The following is a 17,005-nucleotide window of genomic DNA, read 5'->3' as shown; positions in this document are numbered from 1 at the left end:
AACACCGGATGACAGGCCAATTTGCTTTGCTTGCTCCCGGGTCGGTCACATCTCCCGCCACTGCCATAGTAGCCGCTGGTACTCCTCGCCTCGACCATACGCTGATCGCCGCTTCGACCGAGACTCTCGGTCTCTGTCGCCCCTTTCTGAACCATACCATGCCGGCCTTCCCTCTCGGGGAAACACCACTAGCCGCTTCGCCCTCGCCGCAACGCCGTCAGTCCCGCTCGCCTACACCTCGACGCCCCTCGTCCCCGTCCTACGCGGGCCGCTTCTCGGGAAACTAAGCAATGCAGCCCCCGGAGGTGAGGCTGCGTTGACGACTCGGACTGCAAAACCTCTGCTGACCCCTGCTGCTCGACCGAACCTTGTTGAAATTTTTGTTGATGATGTACTCGTTCAAGCCCTCATCGATACTGGCGCTCAGGTGTCGGTTATGCGATCAGATCTTCGTAGCCGTCTCCGTAAAGTCCTGACACCTGCCGAGTCGCCTGCCGTCCGAGTGGCTAATGGCAGTACAACAGCCGTGATGGGAATGTGCGCCGCCCGTGTTACCATTGCCGGTCGTCCTGTGTTAGTCCTGTTCACTGTACTGGCCGAGTGTCCCCACGAAGTGATTCTTGGAATCGACTTCCTGACTGCTCATTCAGCACTTATTGACTGTGCAACCGGCACCCTTCGCCTTGAACTGCCCCATTACTTTGCCGACCCGACCGAAGACCACAAGTCCCGACTTCGTTCTGCTGAATTTGTTCGCCTGCAACCTGATGCTGCGACCTACGTCCTCCTGTCGCCTTCTCCTCTACTTCGAGATGGTCCTTACGTGGTGTCCCCACTTTGCGACGTTCTCCTGGCACGCCAAATCGCACTACCCAGCTCCATTGTCACTCTTGTTAACAATCGAGCGTGGCTTCCCCTTCTGAACTTTGGTTCGTGTCTGCAAGTGCTTCCTGAGGGTGTATCTCTCGCTTTGCTGTCCCCTTTGGAAGAGTGTGGAGTAGCTGCTCTTACGCCCGAACCACGATTCGACACTGCTGCAGCTTCCGACCGTCCTACTTCAAGCAACGACAAGTTTACGCCCATGATAGCTACTGACCTACGGCCTGCTTACGCCGACGACCTTCGCCGTATTCTGATGTCCTATGAAGACATCTTTGATTTTGGAAACGCCCGCTAGGTCGCACCCGTGTCGTCACCCATCCCATCCACACTGGTGACGCTCCTCCTATACACCGGAGGCCCTACCGTGTGTCAGCAGCTGAACGCCAGGTGATCCAAACGGAGGTGGACAAAATGCTCTCCAAAGATATTATCGAGCCTTCCTGCAGTCCGTGGGCGTCACCTGTCGTTTTGGTTAAAAAGAAGGACAATACCTGGAGATTTTGTATCGATTACCGTCACCTGAATAAGATTACGAAAAAGGACGTGTATCCGCTTCCGCGTATTGATGACGCGCTGGACTGCTTACACGGTGCCAGTTATTTTTCATCGATTGATTTGCGCTCCGGCTACTGGCAAATCGCAGTGGATGAACGAGATCGCGAAAAGACCGCCTTCGTCACCCCAGATGGTCTCTACCAATTTAAAGTGATGCCTTTTGGACTGTGTAATGCCCCTGCTACCTTCGAGCGCATGATGGACTCTCTTCTGCGCGGATTCAAATGGACCACATGCCTCTGCTACCTTGATGACGTCATAGTTTTTTCACCGACGTTTGAGAGCCACCTTCACCGACTCTCAGCTATCCTTGATGTTTTTAGACGTGCCGGCCTACAACTCAATTCTGCAAAATGTCATTTCGGCCGCCGCCAAATACGAGTACTTGGTCACTTGGTTGACGCTTCTGGCGTCCAGCCTGATCCTGACAAAGTTCGTGCCGTTGGGGAGTTTCCCCTTCCGCGTTCTCCTACCGATGTCCGCAGTTTTCTAGGGCTGTGTTCCTATTTTCGGCGATTTATCCAGAACTTTGCCGAAATCGCTCGTCCTCTCACAGACCTTCTGAAAAAGGACACCACTTTTTGTTGGGGACCAGACCAGGCTGAAGCATTTTCAACGCTTATCAGTCGCCTTACCAATCCACCCGTGTTGGGTCATTTTGATCCGCATGCCTACACCGAAGTTCGCACTGATGCAAGCGGCCATGGCATTGGCGCTATCTTGTCCCAATGACAGCGGGACACCAATCGCGTGATCGCGTATGCTAGCCGTCTTCTTTCTGCACCAGAGCGAAACTACTCGATAACAGAACGTGAATGCTTGGCCCTTGTTTGGTCCATTGCTAAGTTCCGCCCTTACCTGTTCGGTCGACATTTCACCGTCGTGACAGATCACCATGCCTTATGTTGGCTATCCTCACTCAGAGACCCGACAGGCCGTCTTGGCCGCTGGGCTTTACGCCTGCAAGAGTACACGTTTTCCGTGTCCTACAAATCTGGGCGGTTACATAAGGACGCCGACTGCCTCTCCCGCTACCCTGTCGACCCACCGGATGGCACCGAAACCGATACAGATACCTGCGTTTTGTCGATCTCCGACTTCTCACGCATCGCCGACGAGCAGCGTCGTGACCCATATTCGCGATCCATCATCGAACGCATTACCTCGGAGCAACAGGACGCTTCTCTCCGTATGTTTGTTCTCCAGGACGGGACCTTATATCGACGCAATATGAATCCTCATGGTGCTGAACTGCTCCTCGTCGTTCCCCAGCATCTGCGCTCGACAATTCTCTCGCAGTTACACGATGCGCCTACCGCTGGTCATTTGGGTGTCTCCCGTACATATGACCGTGTGCGCAGACGATTTTTCTGGCCTGGGCTATATCGCTCTGTTCGAAGCTACGTCGCTGCCTGCGAACTTTGCCAACGCCGCAAGAAGCCTCCATTGTCTCCCGCTGGCCACCTTCAGCCTATAGATATCCCCAGTGAGCCATTTTTCCGCGTCGGCCTGGACCTCCTTGGCCCATTTCCTACCTCATCCTCGGGCAACAAGTGGGTGGCTGTTGCGACGGACTATACCACGCGTTATGCCATAACGCGGGCCCTCCCTACAAGCTGCGCAACTGATGTGGCTGATTTTCTCCTCCATGAAGTCATCCTACATCATGGTGCCCCACGTCAGCTACTCACCGATAGAGGCCCCTGTTTTCTTTCTAAGGTTGTCGACGACCTTCTTCGTTCTTGCTCAACGTCCCACAAGTTCACGACGGCTTACCACCCACAGACAAACGGACTTACCGAGCGTCTCAACCGTACACTTACGGACATGCTCTCCATGTACGTGAGTGATGATCACCGGGATTGGGACTGCACCTTACCTTTCGTGACGTTTGCATACAATTCGTCGCGTCACGATACTAATGGTTATTCCCCGTTCTATCTACTATATGGCCGTCACCTTCTCCTGCCTCTTGACTCACTGCTCCCTTCTGACGCCACCACTACCACGTTCTATGCTCACGACGCCATTGTTCGCGCGGCCGCAGCACGTCGTATTGCCCGTGACCGTCTTCTGGCATCTCAGACTATCCAGAAGCACCGTTACGACAGTCATCGTCGGGACGCTCATTTCAGCCCTGGGTCCCTTGTTCTGCTTTGGGTACCCTCCCGTCGCGTCGGCCTTTGCGAAAAACTGCTGCCACGATACGTCGGGCCATACCGAGTTCTTCGCCAAGTCACCAGCCTCACATATGCGATCTCACCTGTGAATTCAAAGTCTTCTACCACCCCAGGAACTGATATCGTGCACATTTCGCGACTAAAGCCCTATAACTCGCACGCTGATTCGACACCCTAAGAAGCATCGAGACGATGCTTCTGCCGCCGGGGGGTTCATGTCACGTAGGAGTTTGTACCGCTGTGGACAAAATGACGTTGGTTGGGGAAGAAGAGGCTGAAGTGTCTCGGAGCTCGGTAGATGGTGTCACCCTGGCCACAGAGCTACAACCCTCTGTATATATTGTAAATACATATATTTTCTCCCCGTAACAATATATTATGAAAAACTGAGAGCACAGGTAAAGGGTAACAATAGTGATGATAATTTCTGGGGTTTTACATCCAAAAATCACAATATAGCTATGAGAGACGCCGTATTGGAGGGCTCCGATAATTTCGACCGCCTGGTGTTCTTTAACGTTCACCTTAATATATATGTACTCGGGTGTTTTAGGCATTTCACCTCCATCAAAATGTAAGAAACCGTGGCCGGGAATTGAACCCGCGTCCTCGAGCTTAGCAGCCCAACCTACCAAAGCCACTAAGTTATCACGGCGTGCAGGTAAAGGGTACACTGTAAACACAAATGAGCCCGAATGGGGGTTTTTATGGTTTAATACCTTTTAAACCTCCATCGCCCAATACATTTACTCCTTCACCATGGAGGAAAAAAAACATAAAACCATGATTTTACCTCCTTCCCGAAATGATGGAGTAAAAAAACGGAATGACCTGATATCACTCCATTTACAAAATGGAGTTCATCACTGCGAAAACCTCGTGTCGTGAAATGGAGTGAAAATGTATTTCCTGCGTGCACTGTAAACACAACCCACAGGCGGCATAGGTAAGAGATACGAGGCGAAACCTTTTTAAACTCCTCAGCGCCAAATCTTATTTCATCAGCGCGATCGTATTCAATATAAAAACGTGAATTCATCCCAACACTCATAGATGTACTAAAATCAGTCTTAAAATGGAGTTTTCTCGCTCACGAGAAATCTCATATGTAAATGGAGTAAAATCGAGGCTAGAGAGACAGTCGGGTCCTTTACGGCTCTGCAATTTTTTCTTCTTTCGTGCACTTCAACTCATTGATACTACTTTGGATAATCAGCGGCCGTTTCTACAAGCCTTTGGCGTCATCATGGCAGCAACGACACCTTGATGTCTTCCTCAGCGCGCCGCACACGACGGAGATTCCGACCGCCTCGTGGACGACGGCATGAAGGCTCGATTTTGGACCTAACATCCATCGACTGCTCTAGGCCGGGCAGCCGCAATCTCATTCACGCACGCCCGACGAGCCCCATCCAGCGGAGCCAACCTCGCATCAGTCACCTCAGGTGAAACGTGGTGAACGTGGTGAAACGATTTTTCGAGCGCGATGTAGATAGATAGTGGTATTTGCATTCGGAGCTGTGGAATTTACTTGTGCTCTAATGGACGCCTTGGTCTCAGCGTGCACGAATAATATTGTTCGAGAATGGCGGGCGATGCTGCATGAACCAGGTGAGCCTGAACGTTTCGGCCGTCGCGTTATATGTTACACGTATCGAAGGAGGTGTCTCTAATGTGACGCTACCGCTTTCTTTAGCAACTCGCTTCACGCTGAGAAAGCCACTAGAATAATACAATGTGGGCAGATATTATGACGAAAAAATAGCGTGTCTGTGCTTGGGTGTGAGTGCGGTCGGAAAGGGCGCATGCGCAGTTTGCCTGAGTGTGTGCGCGTGTGAGCACGTGCGTTTTTACTGTGTGTGTACGTCGCTGCTTTTTCGTGAAATCTTACGCATGAAAGCTTTCATGTGTGTCCGTGTGCATGTAGATTTGTTGCAGCAGCGCTTGCATACACTTGCTTGTGGGGTTTTGACATCGGTCAGCGCGCAGGCAGGCACAGACGCGCCACTAATTCCAAGGCGACGCGAAGCATGGGGACTGCAAGTAAGTTGGGGAGGCGAGAACAATCGTCATCTCTCGTCACTCCGACAGGCGTTTGGCAGGTTTTGTGGGCACTGACCCCACCGCAATGCGGCGTGTCCATTTTCGCTAGCGTGCCTGCGTGTTCTCCCTCTCCCGGCGAGGAGGATACCATTCAGGCACCCTAAAAGTGGTATGGTCAATTGGCGCGATCGTTAACTTGCACGTCGGTTAGGTAGTCAAATTTTCTGTACGTGTTGTTTGGGCATGCTCACTTGTTGACTTCTGTCGTCAATGATTTAGGAAGACTCCATCTCCATCGAATTTTGAAATACGGGATTATCTACGGACTTCTCACAATGCCACATATAGAGTAAAAACCATTTGCAAAAATGTGTAGGTAGGCTGCCGTGTTAAGGTGTTTTTCTTTCTTTTTTTGTAAGTGTATTGCATGTTTTGTTTTAAATGTGGTTCCCGCCAAGTTAAGGAGAGCGACAGTCTATATGGTTCACTCGAGTAATTGTTGTTACAGTTCGCTGCGCATCGTTTTGTCATTGAATGTTGTCCGCGCTTCCTTTTATCAGTACATCTGCAATGTGTTGTCGTGTGCGTTTGTTTATTGAATGTGCGTTATGTTGGACTCTTGGCCTTGCTGATGTATGGTATATACTTTATATTATTGTTAATTGATACGTATCATTTCAAGCAACATGCTCTTATTACGCGTAATTTTCCTTAAATGCGGTGTTTCCCTCTATGTTTTGTCTCCCGTGTGATGTTGTAATGCCTACAGATAATAAATTATGCAATGTACCGCTCGGAAAACCGCATTTTCTTTTCTTCATTAAATCATAACGTGCGTTGAAATGCTAACAAGAATGGCGAGAAATGCTAACAGGCGAGAATGTACTCCTGTCAAGTATTAATGGTCTAATGATATCACGAAAAATCGTCGTGCAAACTTGTATCTTGTCAATGTCACATGCTCACGCGTACGTGAAAGCGCAAATGCGGGCGTTTCATTTGTGCTGAATTCGCATTTCGATTTACGTTATTGAACAGAGTTGACTCGCCGAGAAAGGGCAGTTAATTAAATGGGTAGATAAATGCTCTTACTATAACTCAATTCAGTCTCCAGTGAAGTATTATAAATACATTCAAAATCTGACTAGGAAGGTGGAAAGCAATATAAGCTACAGTAAAGGTTGTTACCGGCACAAAATATAGCGTCATCAGTCATTGATAAGTGTTGTAAGGCCACGGCACGAAAGCTGCTGCTTCAATTCATTGCAGGAAAAAAAGTATAGATAATGTAGCAGGATCTCAAGAAACTCTCTTCAGAAATGGATTAGTATTTACTCCATTTGCTACACCTCCAGAACACTTTCCAGAAATGAAGTAATATTCACTCCAATTTAAACACTTAAAGTCTCCCTCAAGAAATGAAGTAATATTCACTCCAATTAGGATACCTAAACCCCATTCGGAAATGAAGTAATACTCACACCAATTTGAACACCGTAAAAACTCCCGAGAGAAATGAAGTAATATTTACTCTCATTTGAACACGATAAAAACTCTTGTGAGAGATGGAGTTAACTAAAACTCGATATGAATGGAATATAATAAACTCTCATTCGGGAATGCGCTAGGGGACGAGGCATTTACTCCCATGTGAGATTATTTGTGTTTAGTGTATACGCGAGAAATACACGCGACAAAAAACAAGACACAACAAAATGAATGAAACGCCAACGCTGCCACATTGTGTGCGTACGCCTCATTTCATAATTACGAGCGAACGTCAGAAAACGAACGTGATGCTTTACGGATGTGCAACTCATCTTTCGCCTTCTTGTGTTACAAGTGCGCAGAATTTTAACATGAAAGTAACTTTAGGAACATTTGGTTCGTACACAGCAAATATACTTACTGATAAATAATTACGTACTTGTAGTTACGTAATGAAAAAGACAACTAATCACCAGAACATAAGCTTTTATGTTTTGCTGATAGAAGGTAACTATTTTAAGGATATGTAGAATCAATAGCGGTATTTGCAGTGCAATAAAGACAGTAATTTTCAAGACGATTTTCCACTCAATATAATGCAAGCACATACATCGTCATGCGCCATGAACGCTTCTTTGTTTACGTAAAAAATCACACGTTAAGCAATAACTATGATATATATATAATGAGAAGTTACATGTTGGTAATTTCAGAGAGGATGCACTTATTATTAAAGCAAGGCTATTGCAGCAATAACTTTTGCATAAAAATGAGCAAATGGCTAGGCCAGTAGTAGCTATCTATTCATTTGAATGTAGAAAAATATAAATTTGTTCACCTTTTTTTATGTTTATCTATTGGCTGGAACGGCTTTTCCTTTGAATGTCTGCATTTGAAACAAACTTCGCTCACTGTGAACCTTAAGGTACATCATGCGCAAAGTTTGTATAGAAGAGATAGCGTACAGCAAGAATTGTTCGTGCACGCTATCTCTGAAGCGAAATAGGCCAACAATATTGCGGCGTTAGGGCCGTCTCTGCTCCTTCTCTACTTTCCCTTACACCTTCTCACTGCGCTCTATTCACAATAAAGTATTGTCGAGGCTGAAACATACATGAATAAATAGATATGCATATGGCTCTAAACCACTATACTGACCGTGAGTGAAAAGCGCGTAGCGGTGAGCGAAGCGGTCACTGCAGGCGCGTATTTCACTTGACTCCGCCAGTAATTTACTTCTTTCGTTACTCTTATTCTTGCAAGCATGGTGCTATTGGCCGCGTACCCATGCGAATACCGTTTTTTTTTTTTACGTTCTTTCCCTGCGCGGGCTCATTTAGGGCGTTTATACGGACGCACAGTTACCGCATTGCCGTTCCCGAACTATAGCACCGGAGCTAGTCCGCGCTGGTGAGTTTCACGCGTTAGTTTTCGCATTCCCTTACTGCCCAAGCACAAATAAAACGCTCAAAGATGGGTAAGCTCCATGCAGCACCACACTGCTGAAGTTAATAGACTTTAAAGGGATACGGATACAAACGTTGGCGCGTGGTTTTTTGCGTCGTAACAAAAGGTGAACTGTTGAAAATGACGAATACAACAAGCTGCTTTGAAAAAAGAAACGAGAAACATCTTTTTTTTGCGACTTTCTGTTGCACCTTGCCTCCAAGCAGCCGCCGGCCGAAGCTGAAATTTGACGTCGTAACACCCACCCGCGGCCAAGGTCGGCCACAGCTGTCGCAGTGTTTCCAGGGCTGTCAATCCCTTGTAGCATTTGTTTAACCCCTTTCGGCGATCTTCACGCGTGGTCCGTCTGAAACACTATCCCCGTCGGCGCACCACAAAGGTGGTGCGTCTTACATGAGGCTTCCCGCGGTCGTCGCTCGGTATTGACGCGTTCGTCGCGGCGGAAAGAAATGCCCAGACAATGCTGTTATAACAGCATCGTCAGTCGTAAGACGCCGTCACACACGTTTCCCAGAGACGAGAAGGTGCGTAAACTTTGGATACCTGCCTAGTGCCTATAGAGAGCTTTAGCTTGCCCGGTAATCGGGTAAAAGCGGGTGTTGGGGCGTTCGAGCGGAACCGTAAACGTGAGCGGCCGGTATGGTGCTGCCACCTGGTGGCGCAGAGCTCAAACAAACAAAAACGGCTAATATTGCAGTAACCAACTGTATTCTACTTCCCTGCTGGTGTAAATCTTCAGCAGCAACACGATTACGCCACTGCCGAAAATTTCCACCAGGAAATTATAAATAATTCTTGCGTAAGTGACTGACCGGCACTTCCACGGCCGCCTGCTCTTCTTCGTCGCTTGACGCGGAAGGCTCGTAACCGTAAGCGGTAATATTTCTTGCCAAGTTGGAATGGTCCTCGTCTTCAGACGTGTACTCATCGCTGGTTGACGCACCAGAACTCGAATCCATGCTCGCGATGGCGGCGTCGGCGCGCTTCGAATGACCGCGGCCGGCTATCCGACGAGGGTGTCGTGACGTCAGGCCTTCCAACTCCCGCGGGTCGGGCGGCGAGGCGCGCGCTCACAAAAACGCCAAAAATAAAGCCATCGGCTCAAAAATGAGCTAAGTGACTACTTCTTTTCGGTGTAATCACACACTGAGGATTCATTTTCACCATTTTCGTGAAATTTTCAGATTTGTGTCCGTATCCTTTTAAGTGCTTTGCGTGGATACTGAACACAAAAAACTACAGCGCGTAGCAGACGACCCTCGCATCTCGCGTGCTTCGCGGGCGTGAAGGGCCCACGGGTCCGGAGCAGCAGCGGCGCGGAGCGGCAGTTCACAGAAAAAGGCCCTCGCCGGAGCCCGCGCTTTGGACACTCCCCTATATTCTAGGTCACTCTACCAGAGATCTCGCCGCCGGTACGGTGGCTAAAAGGGGGAGGTGGGAACAACGCCGCCGTCGGAGAGCGCGGCGCGGGTTGGAGTGATTCATGATGCCGATTGGTGGCGCGCGCGTCGACGCTTAGATGCCTCTGCTGTAGTTCGGCTGCTGCCGGAACTAGCGAGTGCACTCGGTTGGCATGGTTCTGTTCGGTTCTTGTTGCTCCACGCTCGTTTCTTTTCGCATTCACGCCGTGCAGTTGTGCCTCCTTGTAGCGACAATGTTTTTACACGTTGCCATGCCGTAAGAAGCAATGACAAGTCGCATGAAACGACAGACGCACAGTTTTGCGCCGGGCTGCACAACAGGCTATGTTTCTGGTAGAAAATCAGGAAAAAAACATCCCTTTTCTGGGTGTCTGATGACGATGAGACACTTAAAGCGTGACAGCGGGACTGAACCAAGATAATGTTGCTTGCCGTCGCTTGGAGATACTGGGATTATTTGGATTCCGGCTAATTACATATTTAGTCATAATAAATAAACTTGTCAAATATTATAATTAGATGAAAAGTGTCAATGAGAAAGTTGTAGAATAACATGAAAAACTCCCGATACAGCTTTATGTTTCCGCAGTCGTGCCCCAAATGCGAAGCCGATTCATGCTCTTTTGATCATATGCTCTGGCTGTGCCCAGCCATAGAAAACTCTATACTTGCCACAAAGGAACAGTGGGAGGAGTTCCTAAGAAGCGACCACTACTACATCCAGCTGCAGGCAATCCAGAGGGCCCACGACATCGCAACGGCATTTCGCCTCCCGGTGCCATCGTGGGCGGAGCCACCGACTTGACCTGAGGGAGCTTGCGGCTCCCCCTGGCCAGTTTCTCAGGACCAATAAAAGTTCTTGTCACCATCATAGCTTTCTGTTCCTCAATATGTTCTACATAAAAGTGTTTTTCCGAGCGTGAAAGAAGCCCACGAATACATGCAAGGTGCCTCGAGCGGCAGTTCACACGGCAATTTTACGTGTATTCGCGGGCGTCTTTTACACTCGGAAAAACGCTTTTATGTAGCACGTGTTAAGCAACAGGAAGCTCTATCGGGAGTTTTTCTTGTTGCTCTACAATTTTCAAATTGACACTTGATTTTCATGTAATTAAAATATTTCAGAAGTTGTATAATTAAGACTATGTAATTAGGCGGAATGCAAAAAATAATCTCAGTATCTCCAAGCGACGGCAAGCAATATTATCTGCTTTTGTCCAGCTGCGTGGCATTTGCATATTTTTAAATCTTGGCGCATGATAGTTGAGACACCCTGTATATTGAATCATATAATCAAGTTCTTTCTGTCGTCCTTTTGAGTATTCCTCATGGTCACCACCATTCTTCTTCATCGCATTGGCGACTAAAATAAGTTTGTTTACTTAATTTTTATGTGGAATGATTTCTAAATCGTCATATATTTATATTAACCAATTTGACGAGCAGGATGCAGTGCGGCGCAGTAATATGACCTAAGGATCTCTACCTAGCCGAGAAATAGGTGCAGCTTTCTCTACCCAGACAACTAGCACAATATTCTTCACATCAGCTAAAATCATTTTTTTTTTGTTCACTCCTGACGATTCGGGAAAGCACGTAGAACGCGTGCGACCGAGACAAGGCGAAAAATCTTTGTGCCGGTCGTGACGTGCCTGAATCGAATGCATTTTTAACACTTAACCACTCATCAGACGATAACTGCTAGTCATTTATTGTCTCCCATACCTTAACGCTAGTTATGTCAAATATGCGACCGCTAATTGCGAACAAAAACGCCCGCTTCGAAACCCGCGGCACCAACCGCCGCGCCTCCGCGCCCAGGGAGCGATCTTTCTAGCGACTGCAGTGCCGCCGCTGCTGTCATGATTCCTTGCAACACTCCGCCGCCACCATTGCTCTCACCTTCCCCTAATAGCCACCGTACTAGAGCGTACTAGACAATGGTCGAGTGGACCGAACCAGTGTTGCCAGGTCCGACGAGGCGGCGTAGCCAAAAGCTAGAGAAGTTGTAGCCGAAATGTAGCCAAACAGAAAAAAAGTGCAAAATGTTTCGTAGCCAAATATAGCCATTTTTATTTGCAATTTTATTTGTGCGTACATTTTCACATTCGACTACGCCAATCTTTTTTTTGCACAACCCGTCGTAACAAAATGTCCGTGCCGCAGTGATGGTCGGCCCTTTACATCAACAAAAGCGACATTACGCTTGCACAGAACACTTTTCGGTTGGCCCCGGAAGCTCTTAAGTTCCAGCGAATTGCTGCAGAGGGCAAAATGAGTGCTTTTATTTTATGACAAACAGTACTAAGTTATTATTTTTAGTTATTTACAGTAATATGAACTACGAAATCTGCTTTTTAGCGGTCGTGAACACAAAATAATGTTCAGCGTCATCGATCTCACGTTATCTCTGGCTACGGCGTAGAAGTTCAGCTGTCCAGCGATCTACGACGGCGACGTGCTCACACTTTCTTTTTTGATGAGCTAAAACAAGTCTTTCGCGCTGCGATATCTCGCGTTATTTGTCGCATCGGTCTATCTGGTTTAATTGACTTGGACCGGATTAGCTGGGACACACAATACCTATATAGTGTCAATTTCCATCAACCTGGCCGCCATCTTAGGTCTCTAGCACGCCAAGAACATGCGTTAAGAAAAGGGACAGGCAACAGATGCCACTCACTGTCTGAATTGGTATAAGCGGAGCTTTAAAAGATTACTGCGCAAACTAGCACACTAGTGGAAGAAGCGCGCAGTCGTTTTCGGCGACGAGCACCTCCCGAACTAACTCGCTCGAAGTGGTAAAAGCCGCGATGGCGCAAAAAGAACAACAAATTGATAACAGTGGTAATGCTTTGAAAATCGGTTACTCTGAAAAGCAAACCATGTTGATGGCTAATAAAGTTTTAGACTAGGGCCCCTAAAGTTTGTGGCCCCAAAGAGCTTTGCGGGTGTTAGCGTTGGGGCATGCAGCTGTGAAGAGGTTTTAGAATAGGCGTTTTGCGTTTGCGATAGCGTGTTGCATTTGCAGCGTCACTACGGCGTCAAAAAAAAAACTTATAAATATTAAAATAAAATATACGATTTTATGATAAGAAAAGTAATTCAGACTTTCGTGTTTTCGCTTTAATTACAATTTAGAACTTATTATATTAGCAGCATGCAACTTGTTGCGCTTAGTTTTGAGGAACCAACTTTACGCACCTTCACCCAGCCAAGTCAATCCGTGATAGGCCTCTACGAGCCATGAAATTGACAATTGAATTCAGAATCAGTGGCGTATATAATGAATCCATTTTCATAACACATGTTAGTTGAGAGAAATCGATAACCGCAATCACTTCTTTTAGCGTACGAACTTCACGGATTACCACGAATCGAGCCCAGTTGTGTACTAGTTGAGAGCCGTCCCTTCGATGGGCACCGCCACGTTTGTTGACGAAAGCTTTTGGGGCAGCTTTTGGGGCTCCCACTAAATCGATGAAATAGCGTGCCCTACGCTAAACCCAAACACAGTTCCCGTCTTGCGCATGCGCAGTGGCTTCGACGCTATTTCTTTGAGGCCCCAATACGTCTGAGGCCGCTATTCTAAAACTAATAATTGCTGGGCTTTTACGTGCCAAAACCACGATATTATTGGGAGGCACGACGCAGGGGGGGACTCCGGATTAATTGTGGCCACCTCGGGTTCTTTAACGTACACCTAAGTACACGGGTGTTCCTGCATTTCGCCTTGATCGAAATGCCACCGCCGTGGCCGGGAATCAAACCCGCTTTCTCGAGCCAGCAGCGCGACACCTCACAAGCTAAGCTAACACAGTGGGTGAAGTTCGTGGGACATGTTGCACTGATATCATCGTGGCAAACATGTTTCAATATTAGCAGAATGAGTATCTGCATCCGCCACGTTACGGGCAAACCATCTAGAAGTAAAAGCACCAGAACCCACCTTTGGCTCGGGGTCTTGCTCCCTTTCTTTTTTATACGTTCTCGCACACCTGGCCCACTTCCCCATGCTTGGATTCTCCTCTCTGAGGAGGATCCGATCTCAGGTCCAACCTATCTAAATGAATCTCGAATGTAACCACGAACAAAAATTCATCTAGCAGGAGAAGGGGAATGGCAGTAAAGCTTCGTGCGAGAAGCGTGGAGTATGTCGAAAGCTGTGCCCGGCGCGATACTTCACCCAGAAGACATGGCCATGAACACACTGGAACGTGTCATCCACCCGTGCTTCCCTTCTTTCATGTCGGCGCCACGATCGCCCGATGGCCTCCACCCTGTGTTATTGCTCTCCCTTCCTGAGCATAGCCATGTTAGTACAGTGTACTGTGAAAAACACACTACTCCCAGGTTCATCCCGATGCCCGGGGATCGGGAGCCTGACGTTCAAACAGGGTTTAAGTTTAAGTGCATCAAAGATCAAAGCCACCGGCTCAGACAATGGCGCAGAGTGGAAAGGAAAGGCAGGGGGTCATTTCGCCCACGCACACACGCACTGCCACGCGGCCGGCTCAGCCAGCTAAAACACAGCCTTCGAGATTCGCTTCTACCCGATCATAATAGCCACCTCTGGAGCGTGGATACGGGCGCCACTTATAGCCCAAACACAGCCAAGTCACAGATTTTCAATAGCCCAAATATAGCCACATAGCCAACTCATCCAAGTCGACGCCAAAAAAGTTGTCCCGTAGCCCAATTTGGCAATATATAGCCCAACCTGGCAACACTGATCACCGAACGGCGCTCTCCCGCTGAGGCCCCGCGTGTGTAAAAATTGTGCGAGGGCGCTGCGAGCGAACTGGATTGGGGCGGAAACGCGCTCCGCGGTATATTCAACGTACTTTCGCTACGGGTGCCGAGGCCGATTGCGCATAGTACGCTCTTAAAATAGTGCTTTATTTCTACTGCAAATTTATGTTTACAGCATTTTGCCAAACATATATATTTGAGGCATGGATTTTTTCACACAACGTCTTCAATTTTGGCTGTCGTTGTCATGCGCGTCGTCTGCTAGCGAGCGCGCGTTCGCTACGCGGATCCTGGCGGACGCCCAGTTTTTCTCGCAGAACGTCTGTGCAGTACATTTTTTTAAATGTTTTAGTTGCTTTGGTGCGCCCATGACTCTTGAAGGCCGGTACCAAATGTAGGTTTAGCCAGGTGAACTGCTGTTTTTACCACTGTCTTCTAAAAGTAACTGGTATCTCTGCAACATGAGGGCTACGTAAGAAAATATTATTATTGATATCGTGTCATTTTACGCGCGCTTCTTGTTGGTGGTATTGATCAGGGACAATGATCGAAGAAAATAAGAGTGAAATAAACCAGGTTTACTAACTGTGTGGCGCGAAGAATGACCAATGTAGTTTTAGGTAATTAAATCAAAGGGTACATAGACATATATATTCAATATAGATATGTAAGGAAAAGTTTCCAGTACCAAACACACTTATTAGTGAATACTGCACATGAAGCTCTCATTCACACAAATAATATTCATAGCAGGCAAAACCATCATATATATATATATATATATATATATATATATATATATATGCGAGCGTTGCTGATATACTGTACGACGCCGAATAGTCGTTTCCGTTCGAATGTATTGCATAACAGTACCATTGAAGTCTCAAAGGTGAGTGACCGATGCAAGTAGGGCTGTTAGTCCGAATGATTGTGCTGCCGGAGAGTCGTGGCTGTTGCGCAGAGGCACAGTTCCTGAGAAAATTAACGCACGGGTGTTAATAAGTCCTGCTTAACAAGTTCCTAGCTGTCATTCAACATAAACGCCCCGTTTGGGGGCAGCCTGTAAATCTGCTAATTTGATTCTGGCAAGGAAAACTTTTTGACAGTCTCACCATGTTTGCTAACGTTGCATGGTGTTTGCAACCCATTAAAACTGGGTGCCCCATGACGCACCACACTTATCTTCTTCAACGTACGGAACAGATCTAGATCTGCACATATCTCTACGCGTATGTGAGGCATGTAGTTCCTTTAATTGCTTCATTATGGTCGTTATGCTAGTGCACCGGATAACTGAAAGCAGCCTTTTATAAATACAAGCTGCCGAGTTGAGCAGTCATAAATTTTCAATCAATCAATGAATCATTTTATTATTATTATACATTAAAACATTTACAAACTAACAGTAATACAGAAGGAGGTCCCAAAGTAAAAACTGTCAGGGGGACCTCCTGTTAGTACATGCATAAAAATGTAGAGCATACGATTAGCAACTAAGGTAAAAATAGCGGGAAAATACAAATCAATATAACCAAAGTAAATGAATAAAAAAATATCACATCACCCAAGGCTTGCGATTATGGAAAAATGCAAATAAACAAAATAGCAGTAATTAATCAATCATCCGGTAGTTGAAGATTACACAGAAAAGAGCAACAACAATTCTACTTTGAAATACATATGTAATTTCAAACATAGGAATAATTGAATAGGAATATAATGATTACATAACATCAACCGTGCGCAATTCAACACAGCAACAAACTTAATGTACATACATCCAATTGCCAATAATATTCCAGTATATACAGCCAATTGCCAGATACAGGAACACAAACCGAGAAAAACAATAAAAAGTTGATAAACCATAATGTATGCGCATATATATATATACACACACACACACATATATATATATATATATATATATATACACATATATATACACACACATACTCACACACATACACATATATGTATTAGTTAACGTATGTTAGTAAAAACTGTTTTAGAAGCCGACGGAAACAGTGTAGCGAAGGGCTTGATTTAATATTGGACGGCAGAGAATTCCAAAACGAAATTGCAGAAAAGAAGGCTGTCATTTTACCGTAGTTAGCGTTTACTTTTGGAAGCAAGAGGTTATTATTTTCAGAAAACCGTGTGTTATTTGTATTGTAAAGTAGCGTTGGGGGAAGTAGCTCAGTAGGAATGTCACAG

This window comes from Dermacentor silvarum, unplaced genomic scaffold (assembly GCF_013339745.2).
Source record: "Dermacentor silvarum isolate Dsil-2018 unplaced genomic scaffold, BIME_Dsil_1.4 Seq130, whole genome shotgun sequence".
NCBI classification, from domain to species: domain Eukaryota; kingdom Metazoa; phylum Arthropoda; class Arachnida; order Ixodida; family Ixodidae; genus Dermacentor; species Dermacentor silvarum.
Note: the sequence above shows the minus strand (reverse complement) of the source record.